The sequence below is a fragment of the Haliotis rubra genome, unplaced genomic scaffold (assembly GCF_003918875.1).
Source record: "Haliotis rubra isolate DU_JTF1 unplaced genomic scaffold, ASM391887v1 Scf990, whole genome shotgun sequence".
NCBI classification, from domain to species: Eukaryota; Metazoa; Mollusca; class Gastropoda; order Lepetellida; family Haliotidae; genus Haliotis; species Haliotis rubra.
In genome coordinates this window covers 104,990-122,260 of record NW_025767735.1, presented here as the reverse complement: position 1 = coordinate 122,260, position 17,271 = coordinate 104,990, and the positions used below count along the sequence as shown (strand labels likewise).

Sequence of the window (17,271 nt, the reverse complement as noted above, 5' to 3'; positions counted from 1 at the left end):
GATGTCCTCCGCCAAATCCCCATTAACCAAAAAGATTTATACAGAGCTTTCAGTTTGGGGGGGGATCTGTTATCACGCATGTTTGCGTTGTAGTTAATATCCATCCAATATGACCTATCCTTTTAACCACTGTCCGTCAGAAAGTAGTCTATAGCCAGAAGGTGTTTTCCAGTAAGATTTCGTGTAACATCAGATCTCTAAGAGTTTTAGTTAGTGCAGTAGTTACAACCATGCAATGTGGTCGTGTACTAAGGTGGTAACAACGGATCATTGTACAGATTATTGTGTCGTTGAGGATGATCAGTCAGGCGTCAGTGTTTCACAAAGTATGACATCAATATATCAATATGGCCTTCACAAACGCCACACAACTTCCTTGTAGGCAACTTGAATACATTCCACACAGATAACGTTTAAGATAGATACTTTGATGGCTATTAATAGACTAGAGCATAACTACATTTTCATTTTGATTTTCAATACTTTTCACACAAAAAATTCTTCCCTGAATATCAGGTTTGTCCAATTATACCAATTATATACCCGGGGGCGTGGTGTGCGAACTGGCTAAGGTACCAGGCTAGTGATCCAGCGAGCTTGAGGTGACGGGATCGAGCCCATCTGTGACCCGGTGTAACAATCCTTGGAGTGAACTTTGTGTGCAGACACTTTCAGTGTTGTCGCAACCCCTAGTGTGACTATGTGTCCCAGTTAACCCAGCTGTGAATGGGTACCTCGTAAGGATGGGAAAGCCACACTAACTCGGTGCGCCTAGTGGCTGCAAGAGTTGTATGATACCAAGGGAGTTGAGATTGATAATACGACGTGTTGAGATTAACATCCAGTGATCGAGGGAAAAACAAAGCGCCTTTGGGCAGCTCAGCTGAGCTTGATATCGCCGCTATGCAAATGTTAGCATAATAATAATATACCTCTGGGGAATCGAAGCCGGGTCTCGAGTGTAACGAGCGCGGTTCTGACCACTAGACTTTTCCAAAAGAGATTGATTAGTAGTACTAACAATTTCATAGCTTTTATATCGTTTTAACGTCCCATCCAAACAAGTAGAAAACAAGTTGTGTGGAATATGTTTTCATTAAGCGGGCTACCCCTCACACCAGCCTGTTTCTCGCATTATAAAGTTGGCACCTGTGCATAGTTGTCTGTATTGCATGTCCTTCATGTGCAGGCGGTCTTTAACCAGGAAGAACGTTCCGTGATATGCAACGAGGTCAAGAGTCAACGTCATGGGAAAGTCTGTGGTCGTTTTGATATATGTCACCTATATTTGCTGCATTCTTCAGCCACTTCGTATAGATAAGATATACATGTATATGGTCATATGGAACGAATGGTGAGCATACGAAAATAGTAGAGCTTTCCGTGTATAGATAAGAACAGACAGGGATGTTGTTGATGCATTTATGCATAAGTACTTTTATGCAGATACCTGCAAGTATAGCAACTATTCTAGGAGATAAAGGAACAGTAACCTTAATTTGCGTTTCGCGTAGATATACTGGGAGCGACATTTGGAGCGAATACTTTTCACTTGGTGCAAGTACATGCAATGCATATCTGTCAACTGCTACCTAAGATCTATACCCAAAAGGCCAAAGGTATTGAGACCCAAAACAAGAAACAGAATAAGTCTTACACTTTTACAGCCGCAAATGAAGTGTTGATGGAAATACAACCCGAGCATATACAAATGAGCTAAAATACAAATATGGATTCACAAGCACGTTCGCAGAATCACAACGAGTATGTCCATCCTGTACATTGATGCAGGCATGGAATCCCTGTGTCATTGAAACCACTAGGGGATCTTGCTAGGGGAGGGATAACACATTAACATTAACATGATTAAGTTACTACTGTTATAGAAACCGCGGAGCAACATATGATCGTGTTGGAACGTGTGTTGTGCGTGTGGAGACTCCGCCTCCATTCTGTTGCAAAAATAGTAAAGTGGCTATTTGTACAATCTCGTCGCGGAACGTCACAGCATTGGCGTCCTTTCTGAAACTGTTGTCCCGCTTCAGATCGAAATAACCTTACCTCTAAAACGATCCCAGTCGAGAACACTTATCTTGATGAAACGGTCACCAGTGCGTCTGTAAACAGGTGTCCCGTCAGCTCAGTGAAAAGGGAAACGTGCCTCATCGGTGAACAGAACACTTTCCATCACAAGTGCAGTCTGTTCCACCGGAGACGTCGACGTCGATGTTTTGACTTGGGCTGGGTGTCTTAGACACCACATGGATGGCGTAGATGTCGTCGAACTGTTCTCGTTAGATAGCCCTCATTTGCCTGTGGTGTTGGAGGTGAATCTGTCTTGACGTGGGGTTGTTTATGGTGGACTGCCACTATCAAGACGGCCTATAATGTGAAAGTTTTGCTGAAAATGTCTAAACAGCTAAACGGAGTTTTTATGGACGTTCTGTGGACGGTGTTTCTAAAGTCACACAACAAGGTATCACACTGAAGCAGTCATGTGCCTCTCCGTTGGTCATTTTAGTGGTATGCCGAACTAGTTCCAGAATGAATAGATGTCTTTTCCTGACTTCTGAACTTTGACTGCTCTCAAGGCTGCACTTAGTGCATTGAAATGATAAGTGTCTAGTTCTCGGTCCTTTTAAAATGAACAAAGCTAGTCATTTCCCTCGAAAATGCAATGCTTCCTGCATTTTTCTTGCAATTCGAACAACAACTTCAACAGTTTTATCATGATTACCTCTGACACAAATCCATATCACAATATAGAATACATTAGATTCAAAATAATTATGGAAGCGTGTCGACTTTGGGTAAAATAAACTTGGATATGATAAGATTACACCCAAAACAAATCCTCAAAATAAGCGTCACTGTTCTCGTGAATAGCAGCAATTGTGCAAGGCCATGCATTTTTTTAGTCCAAAGTGTAATGTGTGTTAAGATATAACTTGGCTTAAGAAGACTATGACTATTTTTCAGGATAACATATACGCATAGATCCTGTAATGAGTTCAACAGTCAAGGCAAAGTTTTTATCATCAATTTATCTAACTTAATTAAACGAGTGTTATATTTTAATACGCATATATGTATCTTAGCGAGTCTTAGTTCTGTGAAGGTAGTTATTGTGTACCATTTGCCCGAAATACTGAATCGATGATTATTACTGACAGTTTCGATTATCAGGCCGCCATTAAATAGTCTAATAGACAGCATTCGGAATCTCAAGCTTGGAAATGTATTGTACATAGAGCTGTATCTGTGGTGCATATGAGCATATATAGAAAGATATAATTTGTTACGGACAAACAGGACAAGAGCATAATAATCCGAAACACTGCATCTAAACTGCATTTCATTCCACAGCAAATCTTCATTCATTTGTCATGTCGTTCATGTAGGTACAACATACACCAGTAAGGCATGCTATGGAGCCGGTCGTCTGTTCTGCACTCGGCATTACATCAGCTGCAACCCCACCCAGAAGATCGACATTTTTGACGCATATTATACAAACAACTCAGACTGTGCGTTGACAGGTATCCCTAACTGCGACACCGTGAATCCGGCGAATGTGACAGAACATGGTTATCACAGATTCAGCAACACCGAGCTTGCTCCAGAAAGACAAAGTGTCGCTATCCTTCTCCCCGCCGGAGTGCTGCTCTTGCATTCTCTGTTGTGAAATATCGGTGTATTGAAGGTAAGTGTATTTTGTTTGAGCTGAATAAGAGGGTGTCTTTATTTCTGTATTTAGAGACAGATTTAATCTTACGATAACGTGTTCAGAATGTTGTGGTCACTACAATCATGAATATGTGTTCAGTATATATCGATATATCTGTCGTCATTTACATTCGTTTTACGAACTGATTTATCAGCGAATGGCTAATTTGGTGAGGCAAACAGCGATTCGCTATTTGTAAGGTACATTTATTGCTTTATCTGTTGATAACAAACGTATGGTACTTAGCGATTTTAGAAGTGATCATTAGATGCGCATCTCCATGCATGCATCGGCTTCGTGAAGTAACAATGCAAGCGCTTTGAATACTTGGTTTTTTGGTTCCATTCGCTGTCCACTAACAAAGGTCATGCAATGGGCAAAATGCTTACTCTCAAGCTTCTGCTGTGTCGGAACATAGACCATTCCATATAAAGGTTTTACTGTCATGGATTTTTCTATAATTCAAATGCGTATGTGATGTACATACTACACAATTAGTTTTTTAATGTGATCTGCGGACTCTAATTGTGTAGCTCTCGGGTGCTCATATCTTACATCTTGGTATCTGTGCACAGTGAAATCTAACCGTCTGACAATCTAACGTCAAAATCTAACAGTAGAGAGTCCAGTAAAATACCTGCCTGATTGAGGAGCTCACAAGAAGATGTACACTGAAGCCTCCCTGAAAGTCTACATTGAAGTCATACGTGCATGTAATTCTGGAAAGGTAGAAATTATCGCCCGACAATTAAGCAATTCAATGCATCTTATTAAGGCGCTCGTGTGTATCTCGATGTTTCTAATGACTAAGACTACGAATGTTGCAGAAAATGCTTCATTGAATTTTCAAGAAGATGAATCCCTGGCCATTAGTGCAGAGGGATTATCTAAGGTCCTACTTACCCATGGAGATACACTTATGTCTAATTGTACAGTCCAAAACAGCATCTACATGTGCACCTTCAAGGCTGATGTCAAAGCTACAAGCATGTCAGTATATGCCCTCGACGTGAGACTAAGACGAAGACCTCCAGAACAATGCTTATTACAGCTGTCTGTTCTACATGGAACCCACGTCACAACGACTAATTGGTCGACTGTTTTTTAACCGTTTGAGAGACTTAACGTGACAACCGAGCTTCCGATATACTTAGATTTGTCACAGCGGTATTCAATTTGGCTTCTGATCAACGGTAAGAATGAATAGTGACAACAGCTACCAGTGTATGAAAGAAGGCCCGTCCGACCGACCAAGACAGGCTAAATTTCTGAATTTACAGCTAGCCAGCTTGATGGGCTGGTAAAAAATTTAGATAACCTTTTAGTCGGATTTCTCTGAAAATGACTGCTGTGAATAGTCTGTTAGACAATAAATACATGTCTATGATTTATTCAATTTCTCATTATAACTAATAATTGAGTTCTATCCGTTGGATTGTCTGGTCTGACTAAATCCAGTTTGGGCTGGTAACATTTATGATAGCGACGTTTCGGTATAGATGCTTATACCGTTTTCGATATGCTTGAAAACGGTATATGCATCTATAAAGACTTGTCATTCCCACGCTCTGACGGTTGTTAACTTTCCAGTAAGATGCATTTATTGCATTCTCTGTTCTTGTATGTGGGTCTCCTACTCAGACTTGAATGTGGATAGTAAGCTTCTGTATTGCAATGAATACGACATTCCGGTGCAGAAAGAATACTAACAGTGTAAAGAATACTTACACGAGTGTAGAAAGCCATTGTCCCTAGTATGGTGATCTACCTTCAATTGTTGGCGATCTATAGCCTGTGTTTTATATTGTATTGTCTTCTATATTTAAAATGTTTTAGTTTTATATGCTAGTTTTATATTCATATCTGTGATGCTTTGTATTTTTACTGTCCTTCGATGACAGGTTTTTACATTCTAAACTTATTGATTTTAATATTGACATGAATAAAATTGATCTTGTCACGATATAGCTGCTATATTGCCGATGTGACGCTAAATATTAACTCACTCACTCACTCCGGTGTAGAAAGAATCTTGCTTGATAGCGGTGTTAGCATCTTCACCGATACGTCGCATTTATTGCTATTAAGAAGTTGACTATCCATAAAAAGTGGTTTTCCTTCATCTTTACAACTTCTAAATGGTATCCTCCCATAACGCAGACAGGTACTTCGCAGACGCCTTAAAGCAACAACATTTACGGTTCAATGAACAGATTAGCTACTACCTGTTACTAACACATTATAATGGAATAACCCAAATAGAAAACCACAAGTAAAATATCTAATGCCAAGTAAATATTTATTTCATGACAAGAATAACATATTATTTTTCAAATAACACGGTATAATGGAGGTGCAATAACTTCTAGTAGATACATCTTTTCAATCGAAATATTTTACCTATACATGTATTTGTACATCTAATTTATCTTTAATTAAAGCAGTAACAATAAGTAGTAGCACAGTATCAGTGGGTAGAACAGTAGCTTTCAATTGGCATCATATAGTTGATGTCCATTTATGAAAGTTTTATGAGGTTGGCCAACATATCAAGGTACTGAAGTGGAGTCTTCTCTCCGCGACTTAGCCTGTCTTCGAGCCTCATGATCATGTTGTCTAGTTCTCTGTAGACTCGTTTGCGACTTGGAAGAGCAGCCCCGAATTCGAGTTGTTTCTGCTTGACTCTGTCAGCCATTTCGATCATTGGGCGTCACACATTGTACGTATGTGGGGAATCGAACCCGGGTCTTCATCGTGACGAGGGAACGCCTTAATCACTAGGCTACCCCACCGCCCCTCCAGCCATATTGATAGCGAACACATAAGTTGTTCACCATTTTATATATTTCTTGAGTTGTTCAAGACAAAGTCAAATTCGTGTATTGATAAACTTAAGTAACTAATCCCGTTTTTAAAAACAGGTTTGAAATATTCTAAAGATCAAACGGGCAATGATACAAGTAATAAACACCAATAGGTTTTCTGCTGGTACCATTATCAACAACTTTATCAAATGTTTCTGCAAGTCTCAACTTCTATGCTCAAAGAAGTGCATTTGTAATTCTTCTCAACTGCTATGCACATCGCTCTGTAACTGAAATGGGAACTGTGAAAGGAGACTTCAGAATCACAGAGATCGATGTTTGACAAAATGATGTCACATGACTGATCAAAACAGCAACTTTTCATTAATTGGATGATGAATAATATCTTTTACTACCAAAACATAAATCTTGTTTGGTAGATTTCTTGAAAGTATTAGAAATTGCCCTTTGAACGGCGAATATATCTCACATATTGCACCAAATAAAGATGTTTTATAGTCGGCGACCATTCTGGGTGATTTTTGGCGGCCGTCTTGGATTTTTGGTCAAAAAGGGCCACAAAGTCGGAGCCCCCCAATATGTTTTATCATGAAGTTCCCTAACACTGTGCAAGGTTTTCTGCTTTGATCCAGCTGGGAAAATTCACGTAGTGTTAGATTTGGGAATCCTTGATTTTTTTAAAGCCATCTTTGATTTTTTCGGGATTTGGGCCCAAAAAATCGGGCACACCCCAAAAATATGTTTTATCATGATAATCCCCAGTTCTTTGTTTGTTCAGTAACTTGCTCGGGAGTACATTTTGTGCCCAAAGACTACATTTACATTGTCACCTACAACGGTCAGCTTTAATGAAGATCTTGCTCTTGTGGTGGCACAAAATGTGATTGTTAGTGTATAAATAGCTCATCGAATAGGTGCATAATGTAGTGCCTAATGTTTATTCCATATAAAAGCTTATATATTGTTGTGCTTTCTATCGTTTGTTTATACTCATATTGCTGAACAAGAAAGGGCATTTAGATGTGTCCGCTTTTTCACAGGAGGAATCACCACTGAATCAACTAATGACAGGTCTCCTGGATCCACCCCTTCAAAAACACCAAGTATGTAGTATTTACCTCATGATTTCTAACATAACTGTTCAACAGAAAAGAGAGGTACGCATTCTCTTGCAAAGCAGTCTCGTTGCAAATCCTCGGACAGATAGTACAGTGTATCTTGCCTGTCGTGAAATCTCACATACTTTCTTGTAGATATCACATGACATTCATGGTACTTATTATTAAAAGTATGATGTGAGACGGCGTGTTTTAAATAAATATATTTTGCAATTTACTATTTACATTTTATGACACATTTTACATATTTGTAAATTGGTTACTGTTTGAATAGAAATAAATGTTTTTCCACAGGGGACATCAAAACTTGGCCAAATAAGGATGGGCTTCCCATATCGACCTCTGCACGATTCCGAAGTATGCATTATTCACTGTATGGAAACCTATACACAGTGGTTTAAGACTTTAGACAAATGGCTGCATTCTAATGTTAATAAGTTAATTTCCTGAAGATAGTTAATGCATTCAACTGAAAATATCACATTTGCATTTTCATACCTCAACTTGATTTAGCTATGTACAAAGTTGAAGATTGTTTTGTACATAATGATAGTGCTGGCCTTGTGAAGTAAAAACACTGATCATCAAGTTCATGGAAAAGACTCATGTTCTGGCCTGCGTCAAATGTTATTTTAATCAAATGTCAGTAAAGAGTACTCTAGTTGATCTCTGCTCAATACACAGTGGCTGTTTTCTGTTTCAGCTGGTGTGTTTATGGGAGGGGTGGCTGCCGGAGCTGTTATTGTCATCCTGGTCTGTCTTGTAGTGTATGTCCTCGTTATTAGGTATATTTGAAATCACATTTACTCTTCTGGGTTCATCTAGTGAAGAATATACGTAAAAGATGTCCATCAAAACGTCTATCTCATTTTGGATGTGTTTGAGTGACCTTACTTTTGCAAGTCCATGCTGAAAAATCACAACAGAGAACACCAAGAATGGGATTATTCTGTTTATCAAAGATAGGAATCGCAAAAGGATGTTTGCCTTAAAATGCTTAAAGGAAATTCACATGAAACGTTATCTGTCCTTTCAGGCGTCGGTACGATCTGACTCCGAAGAAACAAAGAGACACGCCAGCGTCTGTTGACCACCCCACTTACTCCGGTCTGTCAGCTGGAGCTGCTGTCAACAACTATACCAGTATAGAACAGACCTCAAGATCTCAAGAAGATACTACACATGGATCAACAGCTACTCCGGACTACCAAAACATCTGATTTACCTATTTCATTAGTCACGAATTTGTACATGCAACAGTCAGTGATGTAGCTGGATAAGTTCAAATACGGCATTAGCGTGTGATGCGGATTGAGACACGTTAAGACTGACTGTTTTTATGCACCTACTTATCCTGAAGATCCAGTGACTAGATTGTACAACCTACTGTCCATCAACCTTACATATTGTCAGTTGTTTCAATACTTGGTACTTGTTTGTCTTGGTACTTGTTTGTCCTTATATACTCACGTTTTAGCTGCAGGGCAGCTCTATGTTTTTATTGTGTTTGTATAGAGCTACACATAGCCATGGATAAGAAGGAGAGCTACATGTGTACGTTTGGTATATACAGGTATGAACAATAGCCAGGTTGATATTGTCGCTTTGATGAAACCTGCTCCTGCCATATTTACTGTAAACTCACATTGTATATCTACAGTTCTATCTGTGTGACCTTTGTTTACTGTAATTTCACATACCATTTATTAAACGAGCAGACATCTTGTATTCCCAGTAAACACCTATTCTACTCAAAACGGAAGCCTAAAATACGGAAGCCTAAAATATTTCCCGATGTATGCCCATGCATTGTACCACGTATAGTTAAATTCCGATTACTCCATTATTACAAATTATACTAACTTCAGTGTTGTGGTAAATAATAATCAGATAGTACCTGACTCTTACTCGTCATTATTTGTTATAATATCGTCCATGTACGTTTATATACTTTTCTATGTATATTTGCATAAATAGAAGGTATTGGAAAGTATGCAAATGTACATAGAAGATATGATGTCACTATCTATAAGTTATCGCTGAAGCCTTTTACGTAGTTTGCTGCAAATACAACTTGCCCTTTTTGACCAACGGATACGATTCCGAATATTTTTTCTCATCACTTTCCATGCCTTATCAACCTATGAGCTCCTTATTAAACCTTCACAACCACTCTCACTGATCGTCACTTGTTCGTTTATAAATACAGACGAACCGCTTAACTTCTGGGACCTGAAATAACATTGATGAAAGATGAAGTGTTTCTCTTTTTTTTTCTCTTGTTTATACTATACAATGAGTGAGTGAGTTATTTTAGCTTTACGCCGCTTTTAGCAATATTCCATCAACATCACGGCGGGGGACACCAGAAATGGGCTTCACACATTGTACCCATATGGGGAATCGAACCCGGGCCTTCGGCGTGATGAGCGAACGCTTAACCACTAGGCTACCCCACCGCCCCTTATACTATACAAACTGCCCCATACATTATTGCTTTGAATTGAAACTGCAGATATCAATATCTTAAAATGATGCTTCAAATGTACACTGACGTTTGGTGTGGAAATAGCAAATTACCTGTCTGTCCGAAAGCGCTTGACGGTATCCTGGAGCGTGTTATGACCCCGGAATCCCGTGAAACCATTCTTTTTCTTTGGACGTTTCCTTCGCATCTAAGGTTTTTGGGCTGAAAACAAACCTGTGGCAATATATAATTAACAGCTTGCTCAACAAAATTTATTTGCAAAATCTGTTCTTGTCAAAACGGTAAAAAACTGAAGCTCACCACAAACATTTGTACTTCTCGTACATGCGGACATAGCATCTAGCTGGTTCGTCAGTATTCACATAGGCCCGTACTTCTTACACCTTTAATTTCCTCTGATTCAGTCTTCCAGAGTTGCTCTTTGACACGCTTTAAACATAGAGGAGAAAACGTCCACCGTTACCGTCAGTATGGGGGCCGGTAATGTGAGGGTTGCCAACCATTCCCAGACTCCTATGTCCTTTCCACCCCTAAGAGCAAAGTGTAGCCCTGTGAAATATTAAACTTGTTACATTTAAGGTCAACTCTAATGTCGATAAAACCGATATAAAATGTTTTATGCGATGTTTTGATGAATTACCAAAAGGTTTGTTTTTTTATTAAATACCAATAATTAGTTAAATATGTCGTAAAATAATTACTTAAAACTGACAAAATGGTCACGAGTTAGCCAAAGACGGGTATACTGCAACTGATATATTTTTGAGTGTTTGAGAACTGTTGATAAATCGTGAATTCAATACAGTAAACTTGTACTCACCTGTTAGGTATAGTACCGTATCGAGAAGCTTCTGGGGAGTATCATCACCGACAGTATGTAGGTCCCATAAGACGTTTTCCTCTTCGAAGAAGATAACGTCTGTTGGTTTCCGAGTATTTGATCCCCGTTTTGACAAAGAACTTCGAGTCTTAGCTGAAAGTTCTGGTTCGCTTAACGGTTCTCCAAACCGAAAGTTGAAGTTGTCGTTGTCATCAAGGATGAGTCAGCTGTTATAGGAGAGAGTGATATTCCCTTCCAACCTTGTGTGAAGTATCTTGGGGTGCACTTAGATCAATCACTAACTCTCCATAGTCACATCATCAGTGTGTGCCGTGCCTGCTTTCTCGAGTTGCGCCGACTTGCTTCTATAAGGCCTATCTCACTGAAGACGCAGCAGCCAGTCTTGTAAGTTGCTTTATCACCTCAAGGTTGGACTACTGCCATTCAGTTTTCTTTGGTCTCCCTCTTGACGAGATCGCTCGTCTCAAGCGAGTACAGCACGGTGCAGCTCGTCTTGTGATGAAGAGACGGAAGTACAATCATGTGACTCCCATGCTGCAGCATCTGCATTGGCTGCCTAACACGCTTCGGTGCAAATGCAAGATTGCAACACTTGTGTTTCGCCATTTTGATGGTTCACTACCGCCTTAACTGTCCATAGAGCTCTCTACGCTCTTCCAGTGAGATATTGTTAAAAATCCCAAAGTACAACTTAAAGTCAGCAAAACAGTGCTCTTTCAAATAAAGTGCGCCCTCAGTTTGGAATGCTTTCCCAAATGAATTCCGCAATTCCCCTTCTCTAAGTTCATTCAAGACCGGTTTAAAAACATTCGTATTTAAACAAGCTTTTCTTTAATGTGTACTTACTGTCCCATGTTTGTGAGAGAGATGCGTAAAGAGTATTTCGGAGATTAGCGCTGTATAAATGCTATCCATTATTATTATTATTTATTACTATTTATTTTACAAATATCCTCCGAATCTCTTCTAAAAGAATTCTATGTTACGAATAGGTCTCTGTCGTTATCTGAGTCCATGTTGTCTCCTCCATGACCTTAAGGCAAATGAAATTCTATCATCGCCTCAGCCTGCACGTGCATTCCGTGCAAATCGGAAGGACAGGAGTTGTTACGAATAAATGACACGCAATGCTGATTTAATTTTGATATACCCTATGTATACCCGTCACTTGACGGTTGATAAGATGGACACACCCACGACTCTGAGGGTGTGGTAGGAATTGTAAACCCTGATCGTCGGTGAAAATCACCTCCGATCACGTATTCGTCGGAGAAAATCACCCTCGATCATACGCGTCCTCGGATTTTCACCTCCGATCAGGGTTCACAATCCGTACCACACCCTCGGAGTCTTGGATTCTCCTATACATAAATGCCTGTACTAGGCACCGTCACAACGCCTCACCTTTAATTTTGTAATGGGCGATGACCTTGTTTACAATATCAGAACAAGGAGGAACAATATTGTTAGATGCAAACTATACCTTTTCCTCGTTCTGACAGGGTATTTTCCTCACTGACAATGACAAGGATGTTAATTCGTCAGTCGAATTTACATGACAAAAACAAGGACAGTGAGATCGTAGTTACACATAAGGAAAATAGCGACATTATGTTATCAGGTATGTCTGTATCGCAGCATGTGCATTGTTAAAGTTGAAGCAAAACGATATCCCAACAGAGAAACTGATCATGAGATAATTAATTTGAATTATACCAGCAAAATAAATATATGTATTTAGGTTGTATATAATGTATGTTGAAGTGAGTGAGTGAGTGAGTTAGAATGTTACATGGCATCGGCAACACTACAGCCATTTAGCGATGAAAACAAGGTAATCAATTTAAATAGCTGTCGACAAAGGACAGTAAAACCAACTAGACCATCACAGATATATACTTAAAACTAGTAATTAAAAATAAAATACTTTAACTAATGATCGCAAACAACTGAAGGTAGATCACCATACTAGGGTCCATGGGGACTTACAGTGCCTTTGCTACCTGCATGGACCCTAGTTGGATTTACACCATCCCTTCAGCCACTGGCGATTGCAGGAAAGGTTTAGCCGAATTTAAAAAGAACAACTATACTTCGTTTAAAAATCTGGTCAGCTTAAATTTAACTTTGAAAGTTTTGGGACTTACGTACCCTCTCAGGAGGACGTATGTTGAAGTAAATTATAAGTGAAGAGTGACCATTGTTACGACAATGTAATTTTAGTTCCGCCTTTTCAGTTAATCAGTTGTCACTTTCACCGCAGTGGTATCCTGTTCACAATACGTGGTTGATTGACCTGTGTATAATTAATGAAGAGTCGCTACATTTGGGCAAGTATCATCTCTTCACGAACAGAACAATGCTCCATGTTTGTTTGAAGTATTGATATTATATGTCAGTAATCTACAAATGCTGTAACGCCGTTATTCCAAAGTACGTCACCAAATAGCATGACGAATGTGAGAATATTGGAACGTGATAACCGATCCTGCAACACTGTTGTCACTATGTGTTAAGGAGAAAGCCCATTTGAAATATATTTACATGACAATTATAATGGAATGCGTTAACTATAGAAATACTGAGAAGCACTATTTGCTGGATGTTTCTATCAAACGTTTGCTTACTCAACGTGGGTTTTGAATTTTCCTCGTTTTGTTCTTACATTGCTCTAATACATCCTCCTAGGTATCTTAGCACGCTAAATCAAATGAATGCTTTTAAGTGTTATTGGTGTGAGGTACAAGGTGCTTTTTGAGGAAAGAAACGTTTTATTTGCAATGCCAATGAATTCATGGGTATAAGTGTACAATGGAAGTTTAGTTATGGGGTATCACGTGGGAGCGATATCATCTCGTCACTAGGCAATGTGTCTCGAAATAGTCAAAGGAAGATTTAGTACCTTATTGATTTAAATTTCATGATTTAAATTAATAGTATATCATGTCCCATTGTACACGTTTTACATTATGTTTCGTTAAATAATAAACCGCTTTTTCCTCATCTTGTTTTCCAGTTTTCTACTTAGCAGTATATTTGGTTTACCAAGGCTACTTCTTCTAAAAAAGTTGCCCTCAATATTTACGTCTATAGGTGTGTTATGTTGAAGTTCCAGGTAGATATGTTTATTTGATGAAGCTTATGCATATATGGCATCAGAGGTTTCCTGAAAGTCTGTAGGTAGTAACATAAGCACAGGGGGAAACGTCGTACATTGTACCTGTTCTGAGTATATATGTGTATTTACAATTTTTAATACCTATGAATCATCTTCAGCCTTTCCGCATGCACGTCATGACAAAGAAATCCAGTTTACACTCAGAATACCCTGCTTGACTATTGATTTTTCCATCACAAGGGATCAATATTTCATCATCAATAAGCAAATTTTTAGTTGTATTAGTTCACATTTAATCATTTTTTGAAGGAAATTGATTGAATTGATAAATTTTGATGTATGTAGTTTTATTCAGTTTAGATAAAATGTGATTATTAACCGAAATTGTTCATGGCGATGCCCTCGACGGGGGATGAAGTGCCGCAAATTATTGTCCCCCAGAGAGGGTATGTAAGTCCATGTCTCTCAAGGATACGTTTGTATCTACCAGTTTTTTAATCGACGTATATTTGTTCTTTTAAGTGACGGCTAAATTCGAGTACAATTGCCACAGACTAAGGGGATTATGTAAATCCAGCTAGGGTCCATGCAGGTTGCAAGGGTACTGTAAGTCCTCATGGTCCCTAGTATGGTGATTTACCTTCATTTGCTGGAGATCTACAGCCCATTTTTACAATGTAGTGTTGTTTACCAATCTATTCTTTTAAATGCTATCAGCTAGTTCCCCCTTTATTCCTGTGATACCATAGAAATTCTACTGTCCATCGCTGACAGATTTCTTTCCTAATATATCAACTATTTATATTCAAATTCTCGTCACGATATGGCTGAAATCTGAAACATTGCTGATGTGACGTTAAATGTTAGGTCACTCAGTACTCTCAGAATGCACATCGTGCAAACCAGATTTACCTCCCATGGATTACCCCTGTTGCACGGTGAATGAAACTTCTGGCAAATCTCCACAAATGAGCTACGGTTTGACATAATTTATTATCTAAATTCCAGTACCCTTGAATAAAGGTTATGCTTATTCGTATCTAACTGCCGTGGCGAAATGCATATTTCTACATTTGTTAGTGGTGTTAGATTATTGCATTGGCATAGTGACATATATATCATAAATTGTTCACTGGTCACGAGGGGGTCATTGGTTGATAAACAAACATCGGGACCGAGGGACCAGTGAACAACGTATTTATCTTACCGAATACCTTAATGTTAATTGTGAATTGTTTGAAGCACAGGTACAAATCTTTTTGTAGCCATCGCTCGATTTTGCTGACAAGAAAATCAGATTTAGAGTTATCTCCCTTCCATCGATTTGCATTCGCAAAACATCGGTAACTACCGCACGTCATACGTGATTCAATGTTACTCGAGATAAAGGATTACTACCACGAAGTACCAAATGAGTTGCCATTGACAGCGGGGTACATTGGAATGTTCCTCCCGGGATATATTGAAAATAATAGAAGAGCGCTCAGCCAATCAGAAAGCGACATTTATGTTTGAGGTAAGATAAACACATGTGTATGTAGTTTGAGTCGTCGGCCTCGTTAGTACTAGCCCTTTGAGTTACATGTACCATGTCGCAGTCGAATTTAGCCGTCACTTAAAAGAACAAATATACGTCGATTAAAAAACTGGTAGATACAAACGTATCCTTGAGAGACATGGACTTACATACCCTCTCTGGGGGACAATAATTTGCGGCACTTCATCCCCCGTCGAGGGCATCGCCATGAACAATTTCGGTTAATAATCACATTTTATCTAAACTGAATAAAACTACATACATCAAAATTTATCAATTCAATCAATTCAAAAAATGATTAAATGTGAACTAATACAACTAAAAATTTGCTTATTGATGATGAAATATTGATCCGTTGTGATGGAAAAATCAATAGTCAAGCAGGGTATTCTGAGTGTAAACTGGATTTCTTTGTCATGACGTGCATGCGGAAAGGCTGAAGATGATTCATAGGTATTAAAAATTGCAAATACACATATATACTCAGAACAGATACAATGTACGACGTTTCCCCCTGTGCTTATGTTACTACCTACAGACTTTCAGGAAACCTCTGATGCCATATATGCATAAGCTTCATCAAATAAACATATCTACCTGGAACTTCCAACATAACACACCTATAGACGTAAATATTGAGGGCAACTTTTTAGAAGAAGTAGCCTTGGTAAACCGTATACTGCTAAGTAGAAAACTGGAAAACAAGATGAGGAAAAAGCGGTTTATTATTTAACGAAACATAATGTAAAACGTGTACAATGGGACATGATATACTATTAATTTAAATCATGAAATTTAAATCAATAAGGTACTAAGTCTTCCTTTGACTATTTCGAGACACATTGCCTAGTGACGAGATGATATCGCTCCCACGTGATACCCCATAACTAAACTTCCATTGTACACTTATACCCATGAATTCATTGGCATTGCAAATAAAACGTTTCTTTCCTCAAAAAGCACCTTGTACCTCACACCAATAACACTTAAAAGCATTCATTTGATTTAGCGTGCTAAGATACCTAGGAGGATGTATTAGAGCAATGTAAGAACAAAACGAGGAAAATTCAAAACCCACGTTGAGTAAGCAAACGTTTGATAGAAACATCCAGCAAATAGTGCTTCTCAGTATTTCTATAGTTAACGCATTCCATTATAATTGTCATGTAAATATATTTCAAATGGGCTTTCTCCTTAACACATAGTGACAACAGTGTTGCAGGATCGGTTTACACGTTCCAATATTCTCACATTCGTCATGCTATTTGGTGACGTACTTTGGAATAACGGCGTTACAGCATTTGTAGATTACTGACATATAATATCAATACTTCAAACAAACATGGAGCATTGTTCTGTTCGTGAAGAGATGATACTTGCCCAAATGTAGCGACTCTTCATTAATTATACACAGGTCAATCAACCACGTATTGTGAACAGGATACCACTGCGGTGAAAGTGACAACTGATTAACTGAAAAGGCGGAACTAAAATTACATTGTCGTAACAATGGTCACTCTTCACTTATAATTTACTTCAACATACGTCCTCCTGAGGGTACGTAAGTCCTAAAACTTTCAAAGTTAAATTTAAGCTGACCAGATTTTTAAACGAAGT

The 17,271-nt window shown here is 38.7% G+C and overlaps 1 protein-coding gene across 1 annotated transcript in view; it reads left to right on the top strand.

The window, feature by feature from the left end:
* The first annotated feature begins 3,628 nt into the window (after positions 1 to 3,628).
* LOC124265743 overlaps positions 3,629 to 17,271 on the top strand; it is a 107,883-nt gene continuing 94,240 nt past the window's right edge. Inside the window, exon 1 of the mRNA XM_046700567.1 lies at positions 3,629 to 3,703. The gene's annotated coding sequence lies outside the window, so the exon portion shown is untranslated. The remainder of the gene's footprint in view (positions 3,704 to 17,271) is intronic.